Source organism: Hemiscyllium ocellatum, chromosome 5 (genome assembly GCF_020745735.1).
Source record: "Hemiscyllium ocellatum isolate sHemOce1 chromosome 5, sHemOce1.pat.X.cur, whole genome shotgun sequence".
NCBI classification, from domain to species: domain Eukaryota; kingdom Metazoa; phylum Chordata; class Chondrichthyes; order Orectolobiformes; family Hemiscylliidae; genus Hemiscyllium; species Hemiscyllium ocellatum.
This window is the reverse complement of record NC_083405.1, coordinates 105592848-105619759: the sequence shown is the minus strand read 5'-3', so window position 1 is coordinate 105619759 and position 26912 is coordinate 105592848. Positions and strand designations below refer to the sequence as shown.

Below are 26912 nucleotides of genomic sequence, written 5' to 3'. Positions count from 1 at the left end.
ATAGAGGTCTTTTCATGTGGCATTCTGAATTTCTTCCAGATTGTTGGCTATTGGAGCTTACTCTTGTCTTAACCATGTAGACATCTCTCCACTCCAAAGAAAGCATACAATTTTCTTTGCCCACTAACTCTAAAAACATGAAAAGACAGTAAAAGTGTACATTCTTAAAAATGACATCAACTTTTCTGGCCAGTATTTTGTGCAGCTTAGTGGACATTATAAAATTGAGATTGTGGATATAATGGAACAACGAATAAAGCCAACAAGTGACTCGAGAAACTTCATTGCTGAGAGAGTGGTTTGAATGTGGAATCAAATACACCAGTTGAGGTCAGTAAAACAAATGCAATAAAGGGAGTGTCAGATGAATACTTTATGGGTTTTAGGATTGTAGTTGAGGCTGATGGGGCCAGGCGATGCTCATGGAGCATTGACCACTTGTCAGATTGGCCTGTTTCCAAGCTGTAACATAGACAATATGTGCCATAGTATTTTTCTAATAACAAAATAAATGTTCCCTCCATGATTCATAGCCTTTCCCTTATCAATGCTGCCACCTCCTTTTTTTCTCTCTAAGGTTTGCTGCAATCAGTGGATCCTGCATTACACGTTTTCTCTGTTTTGGCGCAGATTGCTGGCTGCGTAAAGGCAGAAGGGAAAGAATCTCAGTAGGGCAAAGAAATACAAAGACGTTTTGAAAGTTAAGATGAACAACATTTTGCAATGACCAGGGATTTTTTTGCAAAAATTACATATTTTTGGGATTTATCTTAGTTTTGGGAGCTCCATGATGATTTTATCTGTTTAGCATGCATTAGAGAGCAGGAATTTTTGATGGATAGAACATCTCACAGTCTGGTCCGTAAATATAAGTTATGCTTAGCAAATGTTACTAAAACTTTAACACATATTCGCGATAACACTAAGAAAGTTAAAGGCTTACTTTTTTGGTGATCTGCCTCTAACCATCCATATTAGTCAGCATTTGATGGTTTGACCTTGTCTCTGACCGGTGAAAGATGACTTAGAGTCATGGAGATGTACGGCACAGAAACAGATCCTTCAGTCCAACTCATCCAGTCCCATTTGCCAGCACTTGGCCCATATCCCTCCAAACTGAAAATGTGTTGCTGGTCAAAGCACAGCAGGCCAGGCAGCATCTCAGGAATAGAGAATTCGACGTTTCGAGCATAAGCCCTTCATCAGGAATGCTCGAAACGTCGAATTCTCTATTCCTGAGATGCTGCCTGGCCTGCTGTGCTTTGACCAGCAACACATTTTCAGCTGTGATCTCCAGCATCTGCAGACCTAATTTTTTACCCATATCCCTCCAAACCCTTCCTATTCATATACCCATCCAGATGCCTCTTAAATGTTGCATGTACCAGCCTCCACCACTTCCTCTGGCAGCTCATTCCATTTCCACACCACCCTCAGCATGAAAACGTTGCCCTTTAGGTCCCTTTTATATCTTTCCCATCTCACCCTAAACCTATGCCCTCGAGTTCTAGACTCCCCCATCCCCAGGAAGAATACTTTGTCTATTTATCCTATTCATGCCTCTCATGATTTTATAAACCACTTTAGGTCACCTCTCAGCCTTTGACTCTCCAGGGAAAGCAGCCCCAGCCTGTTCAGCCTCTCCCTATAGCTCAAATCCTCCAATCCTGGCAACATCCTTGTAAACCTTCTCTGAACCCTTTCAAGTTTCATAACATCTTTCCGATAGGAAGGAGACCAGAATTGCACACAATATTCCAAAAGTGGCCTAACCAACGTCCTGTAGAGCCACAACATTGCCTCCCAACTCCTATATTCAATGTTCTGACCAATAAAGAAAAGCCTACCAAATGCTGCCTTCACTATCCTACCTACCTGCGACTCTACTTTCAAGGAGTTATGAACCTGCACTCCAAGGTCTTTTTGTTCAGCAACATTCCCTAGGACCTGACCATTAAGTGTATTAGTCCTGCTAAGATTTGTTTTCCCATAATGCATCACCTCGCATTTACCTAAATTAAACTCCATCTGCCACTCCTCAGCCCACTGGCCCATCTGACCAAGATCCCTTTTTAATCTGAGGTAATCTCCTTCACTGTCTACTACACCTCCAATTTTGATGTCATCTACAACTTACTAATTATACCTCTTATGTTCATATTCAAATCACTTTATAAATGACAAAAAGTAGTGGACCCAGCACCAATCCTTGTGGCACTCCACTGGTCACAGGCCTCCAATCTGAAAAACAACCCTCCACCACTACCCTCTGTCTCCTACCTTTGAGCCAGTTCTGTATCCAAATGGCTAGTTCTCCCTGTATTCCGTGAGATCTAACTTTGCTAACCAGTCTCCCTTTGAGAACCTTGTCGAATGCCTTACTGACGTCCATATAGATCACATCTACTGCTCTGCCCTCATCAATCCTCTTTGTTACTTCTTCAAAAAACTCAATCAAGTTTGTGAGACATGATTTCCCACGCACAAAGCCACGTTGACTATCCCTAATCAGTCTTTGCCTTTCCAAATACATGTACATCCTGTCCCTCAGGATTCCCTCCAACAACTTGCCCACCACCGACGTCAGGCTCACTGGTCTATAGTTCCCTGGCTTGTCCTTACCACCTTTCTTAAATAATGGTACCACATTAGTCAACCTCCATTCTTCTGGCAGCTCACCTGTGACTATTTTTGATACAAATATCTCAGCAAGGGACCCAGCAATCACTTCCCTTCTTTCCCAGAGTTCTCGGGTATGCCTGATCAGGTCCTGGGAATTTATCCACCTTTATGCGTTTCAAGACATGCAACATTTGCTCCTCTATAATCAACATTTTTCAAGATGTCACCATCCATTTACCCACAATCTATATCTTCTACGTCCTTCTCCACAATAAACACTGATGTTGACGGACGTTTGTGGGCAGTTGTGTTACTGCAACATGGATGTATTATAAGGTCTCCTTATTCAAAATCAAAAGCCATAAATTGGATTAAAAAAAAGTCAGCCTGCAGCCACTTTGAAATCATTATGCCCTGGTTCTCTCCTATAATGTGTCTCAGTGGCACATCATCTTGCCCTGACTTGAAACATGCCAGTCATCAAATTGTGATAACATTTGTCCCAATTTTTAAAAATTCTTCATGATCTCTCACCTCCTTACATCCATATTTTCCTTCATTGAATTTTTCATTCCACTTAATCTGGCACCCTATATATTCATCCTTCTTTGTCTTATGGTTGGTAGCTGTGCCTTCAGCTCTAGAATTCCTATTATTATTCTTTCCAGCACTTCTATCTCTCCCACTTTTTCCTCTTCTGTTGAGGTCTAAAACTCACTTCCTTCACCAAGCTTTCTCATCACTTTTCATAACCCCTCTTTTGTAGATTAGATCATTGAGATATATTGTTGTGTCAAAGTTGCCTTGTTAATGCCTGGTGTTGTTGAACTGAAGGTGATGTGAAGTTTACAAGGAAATGTTATAGGTATTTACTGATATGACATTATGACTGTGTGAAGAGAGCATCAGGACATTATTTAAACGAGCCACCTCACACAGGAAGTATGAGGTGCTGAAGAAAAACACCTATACGATGTATTCAGTAACAACAGGTACCCAATAACCACAGTCCACCAATTCTTACACAACAAACCTAAGCAAGAAGACAAGACACGCCCAGAGACTCTAGCCACTCTACCATTCATTAAAGACATCTTGGAGATGATTACCAGACTACCCCAGCCCCTTAGCATCATGGTAGCTCACAAAATCATCAACACACTGAAACATCTCTTGATGAATCCAAAGGACCCTGTGCCAACAACCAATAGAACAAGTATCATATACAAAATATCCTGCAAGGACTACAACGAACCTTGCACCAGATTGACCGGCAGGAAACTAGCCACAAAAGACATGATGAACTATCGCTCATATCCATACACACAGACGATGGGGGCCACCAGTTCGACTGGGGCAATACATCCTGGGAGGGGCTAAACAAAGACACAAGTGAGAATTCTTCGAGGCCTGGTACTCAACCCAGAACTCCATCAACAAACGCATTAATTTGTGCCTATTTACCAACCTCTTAGAAAAAGAACTGAAGTGATATCACCCACCAGGGCAGACCAAGGCACACAAATAGCAAGCAGGACAGTACACCAGCGCTTCGTCAGAGGCTCACTGATGATGTTGCCTCATATGGTGACAACGTGTCTGAGAACAAATCTTGTAGCTCAGCAAGCAGGCGTTCAACCTGAAGAGAACATTCTCTGAAGAAAGCGTTGTCCAGAGTTGTTGAAGTGATGATATTGAAAGACAAAAGCTATCTAATCTAAGACTGAGCCTAACCATTGCAGCAACTGTAGTGTTCAAAACAATATGCTAAATATAATCAGTTTGTGCAACTGGAGGATTTATAAAATTAAAGTAACGATTAGTCATAAATCCTTCTAGCAAAACATGCTGGTAACAATTGATTTTCAAACCACTTACTGATTCTTTTTGTGTGTGACAGTCACTCTCCATCACCCGATGCACTGCAATGCACTTAAGGTTCAAGCACTGCATTGATTGAATTAAATTTTGTGGGAAGGGGGAAGAAAATCTTGTCAGTAGAAAAGTGGGCCTCAGGTTACATGATGGATTATGTTGAAGCTGATTGTGTTTGGATCATGGATTAGTGGCACTTATTTTAATAACTTTCTGTGCTCATTTCAGAAAAAAACTACTTCTTCCTGGAGGAATGTACATTTAGTGAGACACAGTTCCTCAAATCATCATCTGCTACCTCACCCAAATGTTATTTTTTTTGATGTGATTTGAAAGAATGATGGGTGAGCTACATTCCCTGTAATCTTTCCTGCTTCATGGACCTCCGAGGTTCACGTGGAGTGAAGTTGTCTGGAACCAGAAGTTAGTGATTCCACATGCCAGTCAATTGTCTCACAGTAGAAGGAATATAGATCGAGAAGGATATCACTGCATTCACGTGACATCCATAAACATTGTCTGTAATCGATGTCTACTGATGCTTTGAGAAATCAGAACTACGGAACTTCTTATTCTTGCTCTTAAACACCCTAACAAATGCCAATTGGTCTACCTCAAAAGAATGTCATCCATGGTTCGATTATAGTAATTTTGTCTCTGAACCTTTGCTTTTGGGATAAAATCATACTCAGAAACCTGAACACAAAATTCAGGTTGACACTCTGTTTTAGTCAATTGAGCAAGTGCTACACCATTAGAAGGGACATATTTTTAAGGAGACATTTGATAAATGCTCTGTTTGCCCTCTCACCTGGATGTAAAGTATCTTTTTACTGGTATTTCACAGATTAGCAGTAGATTTTTGCCAGGCGTTCTACCTCATATTTAAACCTCAACCACAGAGAATCTGGTCATTATCACACTGTCATTTGTAGAAGTGTGCTGTGTGGAAATTGGCTGCTGAGTGTTCCACTTTGCAACAGTAATTATTGTTTTAAAAGTACTTCACTACCTATAAGAAGCTTGGGGATGTCCTAAGGTCATTAACTGCAAGCCTTCCTTTTTCTTTCAATTACTATCCTGAGGCTTAGATCATGAAATGAAATCTTGAGCAGTGCGTATATCTCCAAGAGTACTTCAAAATCTTATTTTAAATTCAGGTATTAGACTAGTTGAAGGTAAATTAAAGTGATCTGTGACATGCCTCATTATATTCCAACTTTAATAGCAGAACGGAGTTAAATGAAGGGAATGTTAATATTTTGTTCAAGAAATTATGATATAGAAATTAACCTTGTCCAGGCATTTTTTCTTCAGAGATGCTTGTTCTAATGGAGGAATTGACCTGAGATTTTCCAAGCTTGGCATATCAAAGAAAGTAGCCTTGCACAGCTTTTTTTTTAAACTTACCCCTAATCTGTTCAATTATGGATTAATATTAAATCTTAAAAAGGGACAAATGTATGTCCTAATATTTGCCTTGGCAGCTTGAGCAGCTATGGATGCCCAGAGGATTAGGTATTATCGTATCAATTCTTATCAGACAGTAAGGCTTAAAATAGAACAGAATGAATTTTGCCAGCACATAGCCATGTTAATATAATTGTTGAATTGAATTTAACCCATATTCAACCTTCATTTGGAAATATTTTTCTTCAATTTTCCCTCCCATCTTTAATGTGTAAACTATTGTAGTGAAAGGAGAAGCAATTTTTAGTGTGTTCTGCAACTGACCATGTTTTTCTTTCAATGTCATGTCATTGAGTATTCAGCAGATGAGAAACTCGTCCCAGTGATGCTGTCATGTTTCAATTATGCACAATTCATATTTGATTTTGCAAAGGAGAAGAAATTTAGTTCAATGAATGTGAAGGGTAAATTGAAGTCTGCAAGCCTTTCTTTGTGACTTTATAACTGCAACTGAGAATGATCGTTTGGTTGCTCAGATCTTCCTTCACTATACTATTAAAGCACCAAACATAACACATTGAAATCTGGTGGCAATATGTTATGTGGTGTTAAAATTGTGCAATTCATAAAGTGGAACTTCTCAATTTTGAATATCCCTATAAATCCACTCACCATTTTCTAATGGTGAGAAGTGTTACAGTTCTGCTAATACTCCTTAACACTGAAACCTCTCATCCTTAGAATCACCTTATTGATGAAATTCTGAACTGCACATTTGCAGAATAGTGCCATATAAATGGAAACCATTTGACCTATCAAGTCTGTTCCAGTTCATTCAAAGAGTGCTCCAGTTTATCCCAACTCTGATTCTTCTTCCATATTCTTTTGATTTTGGATACTGACCTATACAATCTCAACTAATATTTGTATTAAAGCAGGGTGACCAAAACAGGATACACTATTCTGACTGTGACTTACCTGCTGAAAAGTGCAAGTTTAGTATTGCTTCTTTGTTTTTGAACACACATTTATTGCAAGTTGCTTTTTCACTTTAAAAGCTTTTTCTATCTGAGTTTTTAAGTGTCTCGGTCCTTCTATGTTTAAAATTTTAATATTTGGCATGTACTTGTTTCCCTCTCTCCTCCTTCAAGCAGCATACGTTGGATGTCAGTTCTCCACATTGCATTTCCTGTGAACGTTACCCTTGTAGTTCACACGGCTTGTGTTTCTCTGCAGTCACTTCTCATCTATTTCCTGGTTAATCACGCTCAAAGCACCAATCCTAAACTTGACTGCTTGGGATGTCACTGTTCACATCCTCTTAGGTAACAAAGCATACCTTCAATGTGATACCTTTTATCACATGGCCACGTTCTTCTTAATACTTGGAAATAATGATTTATCTGGAAGTATTTGCTATGCAGCACATCCCCCATGTTTTCATTAGCAATACCCTGTTATTTTCATGGAGTACTTGATTAAATATATGGGCACTATTTGTCTTTTATAAATCTTTCAACAATGTTTTTCCTGGTGAACATTAATTCTATACTAGAAGCTTTCTCACTTCTAATATTGTCAGAGGAAATTCTGATTGATTTTTTTCTTTTGTTTTTCATCTTCCCCATTTGTGCCTTCAGTTTGTCTCCCCCCACATTGCCCAAGTTTCTTGACTTGCTATTCCGTGCCCAGCTTTGTGTTGTAAACAATTAAGTTATATGCATTTCAGTAACATCTTAAAGCATCCAGAGGTGCTTTACAAGAACAATATCAAACAAAATGACATGTACAGAGGATTGGCTTACTGGCAGAAGGCAGAGTGAAAGGAAAAAGCTGGTCTTTTTCACAATGGCTGCTGGTGATTTGTGGAGTTCCATAGGTATCAGTGTTGGGATCACAACTATTCATGTTATACATTAATGATCTGGAGAAAGGAACTGAGGATATTAATGCTTAGTTTTCAGAGGGCCCAAAGATAGGAGGAGGGACAAGTGGTGTTGAGGAAGCAAGGAGGCTGCAGAAGGATTGGACATGCTAGGAAAGTGAGCAAAGAAGTGACAGATGGAATGCAATGTGGCCAAGTGTGAGTTTATATATTTTGGTAGGAAGAATACAGGTATAGGCTCTACTTTGAATGGTGAAATGATTTGGAAATCTGAAGTGCAAAAGGATTTGGCAGTCCTAGTTTAAGAGTCGCTTAAGGCTAACATGCAGGTTCAGTTGGCATTTAGGAAGGCAAGTACAATGTTGGCATTCAACTCAAGAGGGCTAAAATACAAGGGCAGAGATATACAGCCTAAGCAGTACAAGACTGAGCACAGCAGGTCAGGCAGCATCCGAGGAACAGAAGTATCGACATTTTTGGCAGAGGCCCTTCACCAGGAATTCTGCTGCTCGGATGCTGCCTGACCTGCTGTGCTTTTCCAGCACCACATTCTCGACTCTGACCTCCATCAACTGCTGTCCTCATTTTCGCCTAAGACTCTGGTCAGACTGCATTTGGAACATTGTGACCAGTTTTGGACCACGTATCTTAGGAAGGATGTGTTGGCTTTGCAGGGGGTTCAGAGATAGTTTGCAAAGAATGACCCTGAGAATGAAGGCTTGTCATATGAGTCTGTTGGAGATCTCTGGGTCTGTACTTAGAATTTAGAAGGAAAAGAGGAAATGTAGAATGCTGAGAGGCCTGGCTAGAGTGGACATGGAGAAGATGTTTCCAATAATAGCAGAGACTAGGACCTGGGGACACAACCTCAAAGTGAAGCGATGACCCTTTAGATCTAAAGTGAAAAATTTCTTCAGCCAGAATGTGATGAATCTGTGGAACTCATTGCTGCAGAAGGCTGTGGAAGCCAAGTCAGTGAGTGTATTTCTGACAGAAGAAGATAAGTTCTTGGTTAGTAAGGAGATCAAGGGTTGTGGGAAAAAGACAACAGAACGGAGTTGAGAAACATATCAGCCATGATTGAATGGTGGAGCAGATTCAATGGGCTGAATGGTCTGATTCTGCTCCTAATTCTTATGGATAAAATATTGGCAAGGTGTGCTTCAGGAGATTGCACACAAGTCAGTGCTGGTTCCTCAAGCGTTTGCTACCTGTATCACTGATTTGGATGTGTGGACCAGCGTGCCAGTTAAATTTGTTTCTGACGTGAAGATAGGTAAGAAACTGTGTTGTCAAGAGGAGGTAGAGAGCTTGCAAAAACATATAAATAGGTTCCGTAAGTGAGCAAAAATGACACAAGTGAGTTTAATGTGTGAAAATGTTAACTGCTTTTTGTAGGAGGAATAGAAAAGCTGTGTGTTACTTCAGTGGAGAGAGATCCCAGATTTCAGATGTACTCCAGGACCTGATCTGGGAATCGCATAAAGTTAATATGCAGGGACAGCAAATGGTTAGAAAGGTAAATTCGGTGCCGGTGTTAACTTCAAGTGGAATGGGATATGAGAATAGCAAAACTTTACTGGAGCTGCACAGGATCTTTGTGAGATCATATCTGGAGTACTCTGTCCATTTTATGTCTTTTTCTTTGGAAAAAGATATTGTCTTAAGAAGGCAGTTCAGAAAAAAATTCACTTAACTCATTGCTGGGATGAAGGACTTCTGAAGAATGGTTGAGCCTTTCTCCACTGGAGTTTAGAAGAATAAGGTGTTGTGTTTTTGGAACATGTAAGATCCTGAGGATGATTAACAGGGTGGATTCAGAGAGGATGTTTTCCATCGTAGGAGAAATCAGAAGTAAGAGGTTCGACTTATTAAAGACTGCGTTTCGGAGAATTTCTTTTTTCCAAAGGACCATCCATATGAAGCCCCAGAAAACAGTTGAGACTGGGCCATTGAATTTAGTCAAGGCTGAGTTAGCTATTTTGTAAACACATTTCACGGTTGTGGGGGTCAGTAGAGTTGAGACCACAATTAAATCAGCTATGATGTTATGAAATAGCAAAGCTGATTCAAGAGGCTTATTCCTGTTCCTGCTCCTAAATTTCATGTTCCTATCCCAGTTAACCTTTCATTCATTGCTGTGAAAGTGCTGGAATCCAATAAGAAAGCCTTAACAATGCGTTCTGTCAGATCATACTATGATTTTCTCTGTGTGATTGTTTGAAGGGAAATCTTGCTTGCCATCATCATTCAAGATGTTTTAAAGTTGTAACTAATAGAGTAGATAAAGGGAAACAATTAATGTCAATGTGGATTTCCAAAAGGCAATTGATAAGTTAACAGTAGCTATTACTGTGAAAGTAAAGGCCCATTGAGTTGGGAGTTCTATATTAGCATAGGCACAGGATTGATGAATGGGTTGGAAGCCAAGCTATGTGGTCATTGGTGCATTTTCTTATTGGCAGGCTGTAACAAGTGAAGTGCCACAAGCAATATTACCGTAACATAAAATTAGATACCTCAGTGTAAGGAGTTTGGTCTGTAGGTTCCAGACCAGAAGTATTTGGTTAGAACCCTGAAGGGTTTAGTTGAAGCTGAGAAAGTCGAAGCTCACTTGTATGTTACTCAAGAAAGGGGCTATCATACTCTCAAGGCAGGGGATTGAAAGCCCTGGTTAACTCGAATCTGTCTATGTTTGGGAGAAGGGATTCTCTCTGGTGCTTGAATAAATGGAGTATTTGTATTTTACCACATCTTCTAAAATATTTGTAATTATTTTACATGCAAACAGCTTGATGGTCATCTGTGTTCATAACAAACTTCTGTTCGATTGTTAAAACTTCATCGGCAGTATTACAGCTTGTAATTCATAGAAAGGACGCCTCATTAAAACTTTTTAAAAAATCTATCAAATCAGCTTTGATTTTGTGATGTAACTTGTCCAGTGACATCATCAACGATGACCATAAGTTGAGGCACAAGATTGGCAATTATCACGTCAAATGGCGGAGCTGAATTTGCCTCTGGTCTATTACTGTTCCTTTTATCTTTCATTCTTATATCCAGACAGAGTAGGTTTCAAAGAGCAATTAAAATGAAGGAGAAAAATGGATAGATTTAAGGAATACATTTCACTGTTCAGAGCCTTGGCAGCTGAGGGTGGAGCATACCAAATTGGGGATCCTGGAGAGGTGGAATTGGCGAAGTGCTGACAGCTGGAAGGCATAGGCCAAGCAAGATGATAGTAGGAAAGGATGAGGCCCTGATGAAAGACTTTGCAAACAAGCATGACCATTTTTAAATTGAGGCTTTGCAGATCAGCGTGTCAATGAGCGTAAGGATTACATGTGAAAAGGGTCTGTGCATATTTTGTTGAACTTGTCTGTGTAAGAAGTGATAAATGAAAACTAAGTGAGGGTTAGTTGTTCTTCTCTAACTTAGAGATGAAAAATACCTTCAGTATGTGTACTTGCTGTTGGAAGATATGAGCGTTGGCATGTGTTTCCCCAAAATAAAAGTATTTGTATTTGCACCTAAAAAGGGTATTACATTATCAACAACTTAATTATATTGCAGTATTTTTAGTTGAACTTAATAAATTGAGTCTAATGGTTGCTTTTCAAAAAGGCTACATCCAAAATGCAACAGATTACTAGGAGGTGCACGTCTTTGACTGGATGCTTATGCTGCCTAAGATCTCAGTCAGTTTTCTATTCTTGCACAGAAGCCCATTGGATGTAAGAGCAAAACTCTTCATACTAAATGATAAAGTCAGTCAATCTGTCTGATTTACTTGTATTCTCAAAGATCCATCTTTTTGGGGGACATAGGTTGAAGGTGAGAGGGGAGAAAGTTGAAAGGAGAGATGTGAGACAAATCTTTGACATGGAGGATGGTAGGTGCTTGAAATGTTCTGCCAGGGGATGTGGGAGTAGCAGAGGCAATAGCAAATTTTAATAGGCATTTGGACAGATACATGAAAAGGCAAGGAATTGAGGAATGTTGATCACATGCAGGCAGATGGGATTAGTTTAGAATAGCATTATGCTCATTGCAAGCATGTTGGGCAGAAGGACTTGTCCCTTTGCTGTACTTATTATGTTCTGTGTTTTAAGACACTGAACTATTCACCTCCACTGACTTTCTATCTGTGTGTGTACATTTTTTTTAAACAGTTGACTTTCTTTTCTGAAAATCAGTATCTACAGTAACAGCACAGTAAAGGTCTTCTCTTGATAAGATTCCCAGGCTGTTGATATACTTGTTCCTTTCTTGTTCAACAATAACTTTTCCACCAGAAGGAAAGTCAGAACCCGTTATTTTCTTACGGCGCTCCCCTATTTATTCAACTTACTTTTGTTCAATAAAAAATGAAAGAACAGCAGATGCTGTAAATCAGAAACAAAGATAGAGATTGCTGGATAAGCTCAGTAGGGCTTGCAGCATCTGTATCCCGACAAATCAGAGTTAACATTTCAGGTCAGGTGACCCTTCCTCAGCATTCTGCTGAAGGGTCACTGGACCCGAAGCACTAATTCTGATTCTTTCCACAGATGTTGCCAACCCTGCTGAGCTTTTCCAGCAATCTGTATTCTTGTTACTTGTCTTCAGTGTATTTCTGTATCAAGACAAAAGATGGAAAATTATAGGTTGATTAACCAAACCTCAGTTGTAGGTAAAATTCTAGAATCCATTGTTAAGGATGAGATTTCTAAATTCTTGGAAGTGCAGGGTCGAATTAGAACCAGTTAGCATGGATTTAGTAAGGGGAGATCGTGCCCGACAACCAGTTAGAATTCTTTGAAGAGGTGACAACTAGGTTATCTACCTAGACTTCCAAAAGGCCTTTGAGAAGGTACCTCACCGGAGGCTGCTGAGTAAGGTGAGGGCCCATGGTGTTCAAGGTGACCTACCGGCATGGAATGATGATTGGCTGTCTGACAGAAGGCAGAGAGTTGGGATAAAAGGCTCTTTTTCGGAATGGCAGCTGGTGACAAGTAATGTCCTGAAGGGTTCAGTGTTGGGGCCGTAGCTGTTCACATTTTATATTAATGATCTAGATGATGGGACTGGGGGCATTCCAGCGACGTTCGTCGATGATACAAAGTTAGGCAGACAGGCAGGTAGTTCTGCAATGGTGGGGAGGCTGCAGAAAGATTTAGACAGTTTAGGAGAATGGTCCAAGAAATGGCTGATGAAATTCAATGAGAGCAAATGCAAGGTCTTGCACTTTGGAAAACAGAACGCAGGCAGCGACTATTTTATAGACGGTGAGAAAATTCATAAAGCTAAAGTACAAAGGGACCTGGGAGTGGTAGTACAGGATTCTCTAAAGGTTGACTTGCAGGTTGAGTCTGTGGTTAAGAAAGCAAATGTAATGTTGTCACTTATCTCAAGAGGGTTAGAATGTAAAAGCAGTGATGTGCTACTGAGACTTTATAAAGCTCTGGTTAGGCCCCATTTAGAATACTGTGTCCAGTTTTGGGCCACACACCTCAGGAAGGACTTACTGGCACTGGAGCAGGTCAAGTGGAGATTCACACGGATGTTCCCTGGAATGGTAGGCCTAACATTCAATGAATGGCTGAGGATTCTGGGATTGTATTCATTAAAGTTTAGAAGGTTGAGGGGAGATCTAATAGAAACTTGAAAGATAATGCATGGCTTAGAAAGGGTGGATGGTGGAAATTATTTCTGTCAGGCAGGGATACTTGGACTTGTGAGCACAGCCTTAGAATTAGAGGGTGTCAATTTAGAACAGAAATGAGACATTTCTTCAGCCAGAGAATGGTGGGCCTGTGGAATTCATTGCCACAGAGCGCTGAGGAGGTTGAGGCGTTAAATGTCTTCAAGGCAGAGATTGATAAATTCTTAATCTCACAAGGAATTAAGAGATACGGGGATAGTATGGATAAGTGGCGTTGAAATGTCCATCAGCTATGATTGAATGGTGGATTGGACTCGATGGGCTGAATGGCCTTACTTCCACTCCTATTTCTTATGGTCTTTTAGTTTTACAGCACCAGGGACCTTGGTTCAATTCTACCCTTGGGCAATAGCCTGTATGGAGTTTGCATGTTCTTCCCGTGTCTGTGTGGTTTTCCTTCGGGTGCTCCTGTTTCCTCCCACTGTCCAAAGATGTGCAGCTGGGTGGATTGACCATGGGAAATTCAGGGATAAGGTAGGGATGTGGGTCTGAGTGGGATGCTATTTGGGCAGTCGGTGTAAATGTGATTAGCCAAATGCCCTACTTCCTGCACTGTAAGGTTTCTATGCAATGTGAGCTTTCATGGTATATGCTGCTGACTAATAATTCAGTTATTTGTGCCCAAAGCTAAGCATCACTTTTCTTTGGCCTTCTAAGATTTCAGATGGAAGTGCTGCCAAATTACTGTGCATAATTTGAAATCATTTGATGAAAATGTTTGAGTATATGAGTTGAAGTTTAAAGTTGCCACTAATGCTTTGTGGAAGTTTGTTTGGCTTAAATGTGCAGGTCTGTAATACCCATGTGACATTTATCAAAGCAGGCTTGCTGACCAGTGAGGAGAACAATGTTGAGCCATTTCCTTGTGTGATGCTATTTTCAGATTTGTTTATGTTGGCTATTAGCTTTACGAAGGTGCTGATTTATACTGCATTGTTTAGTGCTCTCATTGAATGAAAGAATGAATGAGGAGACAAATGCATTTCAAGTGGAAACCCTATTGTGTCTCAGGAAAAGCTTGAAATTACTTCCTTGTACTGTAGGCTCCACTATTTTTCAGAAAAAAATGAGTACTTCAGCTTAATTTTGGAAGATTCCTGGCACTGTGGTACTCTTTACCCTTTTTGTCTGTGAAGTGCAGTACTTAGTACAATTCTTTTAATGCTCTCATCACACCATTTTTGCCCCAATGTGTAAAGTAGTACCATACAGTCCAACGCAATCATCAGAAAAGTGGTATGTGACTTAACAGGGCTACTTCAACACTCAGTCATGAATATGTTTGGAAATCATTGGGATGTCGTTGCTAATTTATATTTGTAATACTAATTACTGCCAGTCTGTTGACTGGCAATTGAGAAGCATGTCCAAAAGAGAACTCTTCGGGATACTGCAATAGATCTCTCACCTTTCTGAGAAACTTACTCTCTCCTCTGTACATCAGATTTAATCCAATTTATTGACCTCTCTCGAATTCCATTCTCTTTATTTGTCTCAAGTAGTCCCCTGTGTGATACCTTGTCAAAGGGTTTGCTAAAATCCATTTTATGCCACGTTCATTGAATTTGTCTGAGACTCCATATCTTTTAACTCGTCAACAAACTATTGTTTGGAGTTTCCTTCTGAAACCCATGTCGGCTAAAGTTTCTTTATTCTTTTCTTGTGGGAAATTTAATAATTTCATCTTTAATTCATGATTTTAATGTTTTCCTCAGCGTAGACATTAAATTACCCAGCCTAGCTTTGTATCTGTGTGAAACTAGGTCACTTGAGCACTCCATATATCCATTCCGAATCTTGAATCACAATTTCTAGGGTTTATTATTTTTTGCCTAACCTCCCTCAGGCTCTTTGCATCTACCCTGGCACTTTTTTTCTCCTATATTTCGCATTTTTTTGTAACCTGTTCAGATTTGTCTCATCCCTAATATCCAGTTTGGACAACACTAATGTAAAATATTTGGGGGATGTCTTCGCCAAATCCTGCTCATCCCCTTCTAACTGACTTTCCTTTCTAACTCATTTTTAACAATACTTATTTGACTAATAATATTTTTCATCACAACCTTTACTTATTATTTCTTCCTTTACTTTCTACCAAGCTTTCTCATTTTTGTCAATCTATAGTCGGTGTCTGTCATCAGCACTCTGTTCTGATGATGGGTTCTTTCTTTAATTGGTCCTTCATTTGCTTTATTCTTTGAGGGTTTAACAACAAGGTAGTCACTTCACATTCCCAACTATTGATCCTCTCTTGTAGCCATAACATTTGTACGGCAGGTCCGGCTAAGCTTGTAATCAGTTTAACTGATTAAATGTTGATGGTGCAGGCAATCAGCAACATTAATGTTCAACATCAAAGGGCGAATTCTCTCTTACTGAAGGTGGTTGTTACCTGGCACTTGTATGACAAGATGATAGTGAAGCCTGCTCAGGTCTGAATGTTGTGCATGTCGTAATGTGTGTCAGCACAGACTGATTTTGTCTGAGCAGTTGCAAATGGTACTGAGAGGAAAATCTGGACCATAATATCAGTAATTTAAACGCTGACTTCCGTTGTTCAAATTCATAACCTGTACTGTGAATCTAGTTGCCTTATCTTCGTGAGAGCAATTCTTTGAATTACAACAGGGATTGAATAGGTAATGTGAAACGAGTGCCTCAAATTCATTTTGTGACTGCCTCTGGGAAAGAAGCAGAACAGAGCAAAAATATTCTATGTTAAATCTTTCTTCTATATAGCTTCTACATAATTGTTAGTTCTTCAAAAGTTTTTCACTAGGTATGTACAGTAATGAGATGCTTGATAGTCAGTTTCTCATTATTTATTCTGTGAGTTTTCTGCTCAACAGTTTATTGTACTGCTTCAGTACTGTTTCTAGGTTTCTCAAGGAAGGAATAGATTAGCAAGATCGATTTTACTGTAAGGAAGTAAATTTCCTGTTGTCTGAACCATGGTATTGGCATGATATTGCTGAGCAATAGTCTTTCTAGCATCTGAGAAAATCATACGGACTAAAGGTGCCATTGAAAGAACATAGCTTTAAAGTTTTCCAACTTTATTGTGTTTTTTTTTCTGAATAGTCATTTGTTATAATTAAAGGAAGAATGTTTGTTACTGTGAGAGAAAGTGCCTTCGAATATTTCACTTTTTTTAAATGATCTTTTGGCGACTATATATTCCAGTTCATTAGCTTTTATGTTTTGATTTAGCTGGTACTGCAAAACCTACATAGCCAGTAAACATCATCAGCATCAGTAAATGGTATTATTTACAACTGATTGCTTTTTGGATCCTTAACATTAACCTTCCATTCATCACAAGAACTGACTTCTAAAGAGGCAGAGATATTTTCATATTTAAAGCCACTTTTAACCCATCATTAAATGCTCGGAGGACACAGACATGGTACTTGGAAATATATTGGTAGCAAGGCAAAATATTTTGTGCCTCTTCATCTTCAGTGATTTCTTGAGCAGTAGATGACTTTAAATGATATGAACCACAGCCTAAGTACCTGCAATAAAGCCATTCTATTAATTTCACTATTTCTGTATCTGACAGGTTTCTTGCCTGTCCTAGAACCAAAGGGGAGATGGAGTTCTTTTACACAGAATTATGGCTTTGAATATACTGCCTGAAAGGATGGTCGGAACGGACTCAGTAGAAACTTGTAAAAGGGAATTGGATATGTACTTAAAGAGGGATGCATGGCAATGGGAAAGAGCAGTGATATGGGACAAATTCAAAGAACCAGTGCATGCATGATTGTTCAAAAGGCTTCCTTCTGCATTATACATGTCTATGATTCTTTGACATTTTAGCTGTGGTTAAAGCAGCATTTGCTTGGTTCAGCAATTTTTATACTGAATGAGTCCTGAGCTCATGGTGCCAGTTCCTGCAATTATCAATGCTCTCAAAGACCTGCAAAACAAAATTACAATGTAAAAGCAACTCTGTGCTTTGCAATAAAACCTCATCTTTGCTTCTGTAATTCAAGGTAGAACTGGTGGCACAGCTTTGTAGCTGAGTGTACAATGTATCTTCACTGAAGAAGTGGCTGTGTTCCTGAAAATTTGAATTCAAGTGAAGTAATTTCAACTGAAGCACGGTTCCCTATGGGAATTGATATTAAAGGGAGAGTTGGGTTACTGAAGCCAAGTTGTGCCTGGAAAAGCTGATATGAAAGTTGAAATACAGTTTGCAATTGAAGTAGTTCGCAAAACAAAACAAGAAACAAGATTGAGAATGTGCCTCATGAGAGATTCCAATGCTCAAAAATTAGAAAAATTTAAATTAAAATAAAAGTTACATTTTTCCGGAAAATCTAGTTTTAAATTGGTTAAGGCTTCAAAGATTACAGTGATTGAATGGTAACATATCATTCCAGTCAGTTTGCAATCTTGAACTGAGTTTGAAACAGTTTCTCCAAAACAAGTTCTGAGGAGTTAGGCACAAGTAATGAATGTGGCCAAGTGATCTCCACTTGTCTAGATGGTGTAGCTCCAACAACACCTCAAGCAGTTTGTCACCATTCAGAACAAAGCAGCTTGCTTAATTGGACTACCTGCACAAACATCCAGTCCCTCCACCATTAACACTCAGTGACAGCAGTGTATACTGTCTACAAGATGCATTGCAGAAATTTGCCAAAGATCCTTAGACAGCACCTTCTAAACACATGACCATTTCCATCGAGAAGGGCACGGGCAGCAGATATAAGGGAGTGTCACCACCTGTAAGTTCCCCTCCAAGACACTGGCCGGCTTTACGTGGAAATATGTCGCCGTTCCTTCACTGTTACTGGGTCAAGAGCCTGAACTCCATATGGTAGATCCACCGAGGGCGCACACGCTGCAGTGGCTCAAGACACCAGCGCACTCCCATCTTCTCCAAGGCAACTTGAGATGGACAATAAATGCTTGCTCAACCACTGGCACCCACATCCCACGAGTGAATAAAAAAGACAAAAGGTTGTTAGAAAGGTATAACTAATGAGATTTTAGTGCGTTAATATTGCCGGTCTGACAAATAAGTAGAGTTACAAGGCAAAAATCTTAAAATTTGGTCCAGTAATAATGAAAAAACAGTTGTTTTTTTTTGCAAGGAAGTCACTATTTGCTAAAGCAATCTGCAGTAGCCTGAAAGTGGGCCAATTAATATTGTAGGCGAAAGTGAGGACTGCAGATGCTGGAAATCAGAGTCTAGCTTAGAGTGGTGCTGGAAAAGCACTGCCGGTCAGGCAGCATCCAAGGAGCAGGAAAATTGACATTTCGGGCAAAAGCCATTCATCAGGACTGAAGGCAGAGAGCATCCAAGTCAGAGATAAATGGGAGAGGGTTGGGGCTGGGGAGAAGGTAGTGAAGAGTACAATGGGTGGATGGGGGTCGGGATGAAGATGATAGGTCAGAGAGGAGGGTGGAGTGGATAGGTGGGAAGGAAGATTGGCAGGTAGGACCAGTCAGGAGAATGGTGCTGAGCTGGAAGTTTGGAACTGGAGTAAGTTGGGGGGAGAGGGGAAATGAAGAAACTTGTGAAGTCCACATTGATGCCCTGGGGTTGAAGTGTTCCGAGGCAGAAGATGACACGTTCTTCCTCCAGACGTCGGTGGTAAGGGAATGGTGGTGGAATGATGACATTCTAAGTACTTTGCAACCATTAAGTTCATTCCTTTTTGGAGGCCGTCCCTGTAATCCTGCACTCCCCATAGCTAATCCACCTAACCTGCACATCTTTGGACTGTGGGAGGAAACCAGAGCACCTGGAGGAAATCCACATAGACAAGGGGACAATGTGCAGCTCCACTGAAGGTGGAGCCAAACCCAAGTCCCTAGAGCTGTGAGGCAGCAATGCTAACCACTGAGCCACTGGACCACCAGTGATCTAAATTGACACTTGAGTATTGTGCACCGAAAGTGCTATATCATTGCAGTATCTGTCAGATGAAATTTCACATCAAATCTTGGTCTTCCTGCTGAAGTGATGAATAAACTGTCGAAACCTGGCCAACATTCCACCTCTACCCAGCACCACCAAACATTATTAATTTGACTATACAACTCAATTGCTATACTTTTCTCCTTGTGTAAACCTGGTTGGAATAATTGTCTACGTAATGATAGTCAATGCATCTCAAATGTAATTCAGTGGTTATAAAATGATTTGGGTGGTGCTTAAAAAATACAAGGTCTTTATTACTTTATTCGCTATGTGCTGTCTTTCTCTTGATTTACCTTTACCTTTGTGGTTTCCTTGTGGTTGTTCTAACTCTTACCTCTTACGTATCTCTTATATACTTTATTCCACCTTTGTTCACGACTTCGGTGCTGGGCTCCAAAATTCCTCCCTAAATCTATTTGCCACACTACCTGTTCTCACTTGACCTTGGTTTAAAAGTTACCTCTTTGCCCAAGACTTTGCTGATGGCTCCTCATTTTGTTTGCTAAAGTGAAGTTCTTTGGGATATTTTATTTTGTCAGAGGCACAATATAAATGCTTATTGTAGTGAAGCATGTACAGATTTGTGTGATTCTTTTTATCCAATTTTACATTAGAGTGATGGAGGGATGCATCAAGCATCAAAGAAGGAAATGTGCATTCTAATGGATGTTGATATAAGTTATGTGGTGTTTTCTGCAGTGACTGGGGAGAGTCATATAAGGCAGCAGTTGGTAAATTGCATCACTGGAGAATGCTGGCAGGCAGACTGTTCATGCTGTCCATTGACTGGAGATGAACAGCAGCATCTGCTTCTGGAGGTAGGTTGCTGAGCCCCTGTTCCAGCCCCTAGAGGTCTTGGCAAAAGCTACCTTGTTAGGTAGATTCTGACACTTCTGTTGACAGCAACACTGCTTTATTTAATTGCAGTACATTGCTGATTTGGATCTAAAGTCAATATTAGTGTGAGATAAAATAGACATGGATTTTACATAATTGAGTGAGGTATTTAAATCAATATAAACTTTCATTTCTGAGCTGAGGAAATTTAGTATATCTGGTAAACCGAAACTGGTTGGAGAATAGTTTTTTTGTCTCTAGAAGAATCTAGATAAATCAGCTAGTACAGAGAGTATTTTATTCAGCAGTGGGCAACTTAAATGCATTGAGAGAAGAGTTGTAAAACTGATACAATGAGAGAGATCTTACCCTGCAATAAAATGTAGTTTTGTTTTTATGTTGGTTACTTTCTTCCAACAAATCTGAAAATAATGAGGCATACAGGAATTGGCTTTGACTTCGAAAGCACCATTATACATGAAAAGTTGGGAACCCTGGGATCATGTCCCTGCCAGCTCAATAGGAGGCCACTTTACCCATAATGTTCGTGCCAATGCTAGTTCCATGTCAAAGCTATCTCCTATAATCACATTTCTCTGTTCTTCCTATATCTCAAATGTGACCAGAAAATTATTGTCTACTGTGTAAACTGGCACTACTTTCAGACTTAGCTAAAATGCAAATTTTAATTAATTGAATTCAGAAAATGAGTTACAGATTCTGTTCCTAATCAAATATGATACATTTCCAATTTTTTTTTGTTTTTGATGTGTACATTTCTGTACTCCTCAATTTGAGATGCAAGTTAATGAATATGCAAATAAATTTTTACTGGGCACATGATTGCATTGCTTTGATTCAGAATATTTCCTCCATTCCAACACCATGTATAACAACTTGGCAAACACCCAATAGTACACCATTTGAAATGTACTTTTAATGGTTCTTGGGTGAGATGACAATTTAATACCTAATAGTTCTGGATTATGGGAAGGTTTCATGTTATGAAACCACTTGGAATTGTTTTGAGATTTCCATTGTGTCACACTGGGTTATATTTGAATGATGATCCCATGACTGACCTCATCTTGTTTGAAATATGGATTACTTTAACAGTATTCCCCGACTGAGCTAATTTATTCATCAACCACTTTGTATTTGTTGCAGACTTGACTTTAGAGCAACAATGGGGTCAGAAGGGTGATAGAAAACTAGACTCTCAGCTCCTGGCATTCAATGTGTAGAGGCATGCTGTACCTTTAAGAGAGTTGAAAAGCTAGTGAAGACTGACAAAGTAACAGTGTAACACTTGGTCAAAACAAATAACAGCAGCTGGGTTTCCATGAAACAAAAACAAATTCAAATTTGGCCAGTTGGTTTAAATTATGCCCCAAGATACCAAACTCCAATCAAATTCTAATTTAGTAGTTTGATAACATTAAAACCAATGAAATTATCTGATATTTTGTGGTATAAAACTGGGTATTTTGAACAGTGAGGGGAAGAACTGACATGGACCAGCAAATGTAGACTGCTAGCTCTTTGACTTTATAAAGCTCTGATTAGGCCCCATTTGGAGTACTGTGTCCAGTTTTGGTCCCCACACCTCAGGAAGGACATACTGGCACTGGAACGTGTCCAGCGGAGATTCACATGGATGATCCCTGGAATGGTTGATCTAATATACGAGGAACGGCTGAGGATCCTGGGATTGTATTCATTGGAGTTTAGAAGATTAAGGGGAGATTTAATAGAAACTTACAAGATAATACATGGCTTGGAAAGGGTGGACGCTAGGAAATTGTTGTGTTAGGCGAGGAGACTAGGACCCATGGACACGGCCTTAGAATTAGAGGGGGTCAATTCAGAACGGAATTGTGGAGACATTTCTTCAGCCAGAGTGTGGTGGGCCTGTGGAATTCATTGCTGCAGAGTGCAGTGGAGGCCGGGACGCTAAATATCTTCAAGGCAAAGATTGATAGATTCTTGATGTCACGAGGAATTAAGGGCTACGGGAGAATGCGGGTAAGTGGAGTTGAAATGCCCATCAGCCATGATTGAATGGCGGAGTGGACTCGATGGGCCGAATGGCCTTACTTCCACTTCTATGTCTTATGGTCAGTGGGAAGTTTGCTCATTGAGGCTGACCTGGAGAAAATCTGCAGAGGAGAATCTGCAAAGCTGACTAGTTTTGAAATGTGATTTTTTTTTGTAAATCTTAATCGGAACTTTTTATCAGACTAGTATTGTAGAGTGAGAGGTAAAATTTAGGTATTAAGAGAAAGGAGTTGTAAATAGTTGTTGGTTTTAGTATTATCTGTTGGACTTAAAGAATAAAGTTGTTAATTTTTACTTTAAATAGTGACCTCAGGGGTCGTTCTTTATGTCTCGAATTTTAATAGATTACAGCAAGGAGTGAATCTTTTCTGTGTGGCTGGTTTAAATTGTCATAATTCAAGGTTAATTTGAATCATGTTTTGAATTTGCTAGGAATGAATGATTTCAGATGGTTTTAATATTGGAGTCATAGAGTTTAGGACAGTTTCTTTAATCCCGACCTCTTAAGCACCCTGATATTCATCATGCCACCATTGATGTCCATGCTTTCTGTTAACCAGGCTCTCTATTTTGGAATTTTAAAAAAAATTATCTACTTTCTCCTTCTCTATTAATTTTTTGGAAAAAGATGTCTGCATTTTTGACCAAGTCTTGGTCACCTATGACAATAATTTAAATTTGGTTTAATAATAGTTCTGTGAATATTCCATTATATAGAACATAGAACATAGAAAAATACAGCGCAGTACAGGCCCTTCGGCCCTCGATGTTGCACCAACCAAAGTCTACCTAACCTACACTAGGCCAATAACCTCCATATGCTTATCCAATGCCCGCTTAAATGACCATAAAGAGGGAGAGTTCACCACTGCTACTGGCAGGGCATTCCATGAACTCTCAACCCGCTGAGTAAAGAATCTACCCCTAACATCTGTCCTATACCTACCACCCCTTAATTTAAAGCTGTGTCCCCTAGTAACAGCTGACTCCATTAACAGAAAAAGGTTCTCAGTGTCCACCCTATCTAAACCCCTAATCATCTTGTACACCTCTATCAAATCTCCCCTAAACCTTCTTTTCTCCAATGAGAACAGCCCCAAGTGCCTCAGCCTTTCCTCATACGATCTTCCTACCATGCCAGGCAACATCCTGGTAAACCTCCTCTGCACTCGTTCCAATGCCTCCATATCCTTCCTATAGTATGGCGACCAAAACTGCACACAATACTCCAGATTATGTTGAAAGTACATCATAAACATTCCTACCTATGTTCCATATACCTATAGTAATTAGGTGTGTAGATGAGAGTAGTGTAGTTGATGTAGTTTCTGCAATTTCAGCAAAACCTTTGACCAACTCCCACATAGGACCTTGATAAAGGAGGTAAGAGCACATGGATCCAGACTAACTTGGCAAGTAGGATCTAAAATTGGCTTTGTGCTAAGAGTGCTTAGTGGTAGTAGAAGCTTGTTTGCATTACTGGAATACACTGTTCAGTGACGGGGACCAGTACTGGGTCCCTTATTGTTCATGAATTCAATAAATGAATGCATTAGAGTCAGGGGCAATGACAAGTAAGCTTGCAGATGACATGAAGATTGGCTGGATGGCTAATGGTGAGGAAGAATGTCTCACCTTACAGAAGGATAAAGATGGGTTGGACAGATGAAGTTTAACCCCAAAAAGTATGAGATGTTGCATTGTAAAAGAACTAACAAGACAAAGGATTACTCAATATGGAGATAGTGAGGACTGCATATGCTGAAAAGTCAGATTCAATAAAATGTGGAGCTTGAAGAAGCAGAGCAGGTCAAGCAGCATCAGAGGGGCAGGGGAGTTGACGTTTCAGACTGGAACCTTTCATCAGTGAATGGCAAGACACTGACAAGCTGAGGGGATGTTGGGGTGCTTGTCCACAGATGCCTGAAGATGGTAGGACAGGTTAATAGGGTAGTTATGAAGATTTAGAGGACAATTGCCTTTTTTAGTCTTAGGCTTAAGATTATATGAACAGAGAGGTCATGTTGGAGCTGTACAAAACTTTGGAGAACTGTGTGCAGTTGCGATCACCTCACTGAAGGAAGAAAGTAATTGGTCTGGAGAGGATGCAGATGAGATTCACCAGGATGTTGTCTGCCACAGAGCATTTTAGCTACAAAGAGGGGCTGATAAACTCTGTTGTTTTCTTGAGAGCAGAGAAGGCTGAGGCGACCTGATTGAAGTGTGGTCAGGATGGATAGAAAGCAGCTGTTGCACTTCATTGAAGAGTCAGCAACAAGAGGACATGTTTTTTTAAGGTGAAAGCAGGAAACTTACGGGGTATTGGAGGAATTAATTTTTCACCCAAGGGTGGTAAGCATTTGGAATGCACTGCCTTGGAGGGTGGTCAAGGTGGGAAGTATATGAACGAGCACTTGAAATGTTGCAACATTCAAGGCTCTGGGCCTAGTGTTGGAAAGTGTTGGATTAATATAGATTTGCAGTAGCTTTATGTCAGTGGAGGTTCAATGGGCTGATGGACCTGTTCTGTTCTCTAAGGTTGTACAGAGAAAAACAAGCATGCTGGAAGTGGGATGCATTATGTTTATATAATCAGGTATATGGGCACTATAACTGGCAATACTGGATAGAAGGCAATATTCGTTAAAGTTCAGTTTACAACGTAACTTTTGACTGCAGGTTGTATTGTGCAAATTTGGTATCGCAAATATATTGCTATCCTTTTGGCTCAACTGTTTTCAAGTGAAAGTTCCGAACACATTCCAATGCTGCTTCTCAGGGACAGATAGAAATGGGCAACAATTGTTGTTTTGTTGGTGGCACCCATGTATATTAGAAGAATAAAAAGAAACTTGTAAGTCAAGTTGCTGTTTTGCGCAGAAAATAATGCATACTTTTCAAAATGCTTACCTTTTTAATCTGTAACACATTTTAATCACATCCTTAAAAATGCTTGTTTTTACAGCTATAATGTGGCGGAATGGTGTCGGATTGGGGTGGACAAAGTTAAAATTCTCACAATACCAGCTTATCCTCCAACAGGTTTATTTGGAAGCACTCGCTTTCAGAGCAGCACTTCCAAATAGACCTGTAGGACTATAACCTGATGTTATGTGATTTTTAACTCTTTACAGCTACAGTTCAGGCTGAATTTATAAAATACTGTATGCAATAAATTTCCAAATTTTCCCTATTATTTGTAATAGGATAGAGGTGCCATTACACATTGAACTAAACACGATGTTGGTATTCTATGGTAAAATATGCCTACCATTGTATAATGATTTTACTTGCACACTGAGTACCTCGAGTTGCTTTGGTGCCTCTTGGCTGCTACACTTTTTGAGTGTAAGATAAAGTAAAGTTGCCCAAGTCCTTCCAGATATATGGCTGCTCTCTGATTAGACAGAGACAACTAATGATGCTTTAACCAGAGGGTCACCACATCTCGGACAAGGGGAGTGGTTGAGGAGAGTTATTCATGGTAACCATAGCAGGTATGGGAATTGAATCCACAATGTTGGCATTGCAAAGCCGCCATCCAGTCAACTGACCTTAATGACCAGCGTTTTTGCAGGGCAGTTATGGGTGAAATGTAAGAAGCGCAACAGCCATTTGGATGCAGCAAATCTTGCAGTCTTTGATGTGAAAGCAGCTATGCATTTCTTTTTGTGATTTTGGTCTAGGGATAAATATTGGCATGTGAATAACTTTGCAGTTATCTAAAAATACGCCAAGGAACCTTTACATCCACTTCAAGTTAGTGAGGTCTGCAAACACTGGGAAGTCAGAGTCAATAAAATGTGGAGCTGGAAAAAGCAGAGCAGGTCAAGCAGTATCAGAGGAGCAGGGAAGTCGATGTTTCAGGTTGGAACCTTTCATCAGTGATGGGAAGGGGAAAGTGGCTGAGAAATAAATAGAGAAAGGGAGATGGGACTGGGGGAAAGGTAGGCGGAATGGCAATAGGTGAATACAGGTAGGAGGCAATTGTGATTGGTCAGTGGGAAGAATGGAGCAAGTAAGTGGGAAGAAAGATGATCAGGTTAGGTCAAGGGGGCAGGATGGAGAGGGAGGGCTGGACATGGGATGAGGAGGGGGGAGTGGGGAGATTCGGAATTCTATGTTAAGACCATATGGTTGAAAGCTCCTAAGGCGGAAGATGAGCTGTTCTTCCTCCAATTTGGTATGGCCTTATTTCGACAGTGGAGGCAGCCCAGGATGGACTTCTCATCAGGAAGTGGGAGGGGGAGGTGAAATGGCTGGCAACCAAAAGGTGAAGTTGAGTACATCCACAGAAGCAGACAAGTGTCCTCTTCATTTTACTATCTGATCCCAAAGGCAACATGTCCGACTGTGGAGTATTCTTTCATTATTGCAATGAGGTGTCAACCTTGAATGATATTCTTATGCTCGCCCTGGAGTGGGATTTGAACTCAAACTTTAAAGGAAGATTGATTTTTCTTTTTTTAAAAACCTATATTTAAAGTTTGAGCTTTCTAGTGTGGTCAGTTTTATGTGCGTGACAAATAGTGACATGTCTTCTTGAATTGAAACTTCATCTGAGTTCCCATTTTAAT

At 40.0% G+C, this 26912-nt stretch overlaps 1 protein-coding gene across 5 annotated transcripts in view; it reads left to right on the top strand.

Moving 5' to 3' along the window:
• LOC132815814 (partitioning defective 3 homolog) overlaps window positions 1–26912 on the top strand; it is an 810799-nt gene that overhangs the window by 449693 nt on the left and 334194 nt on the right. The window lies entirely within an intron of this gene.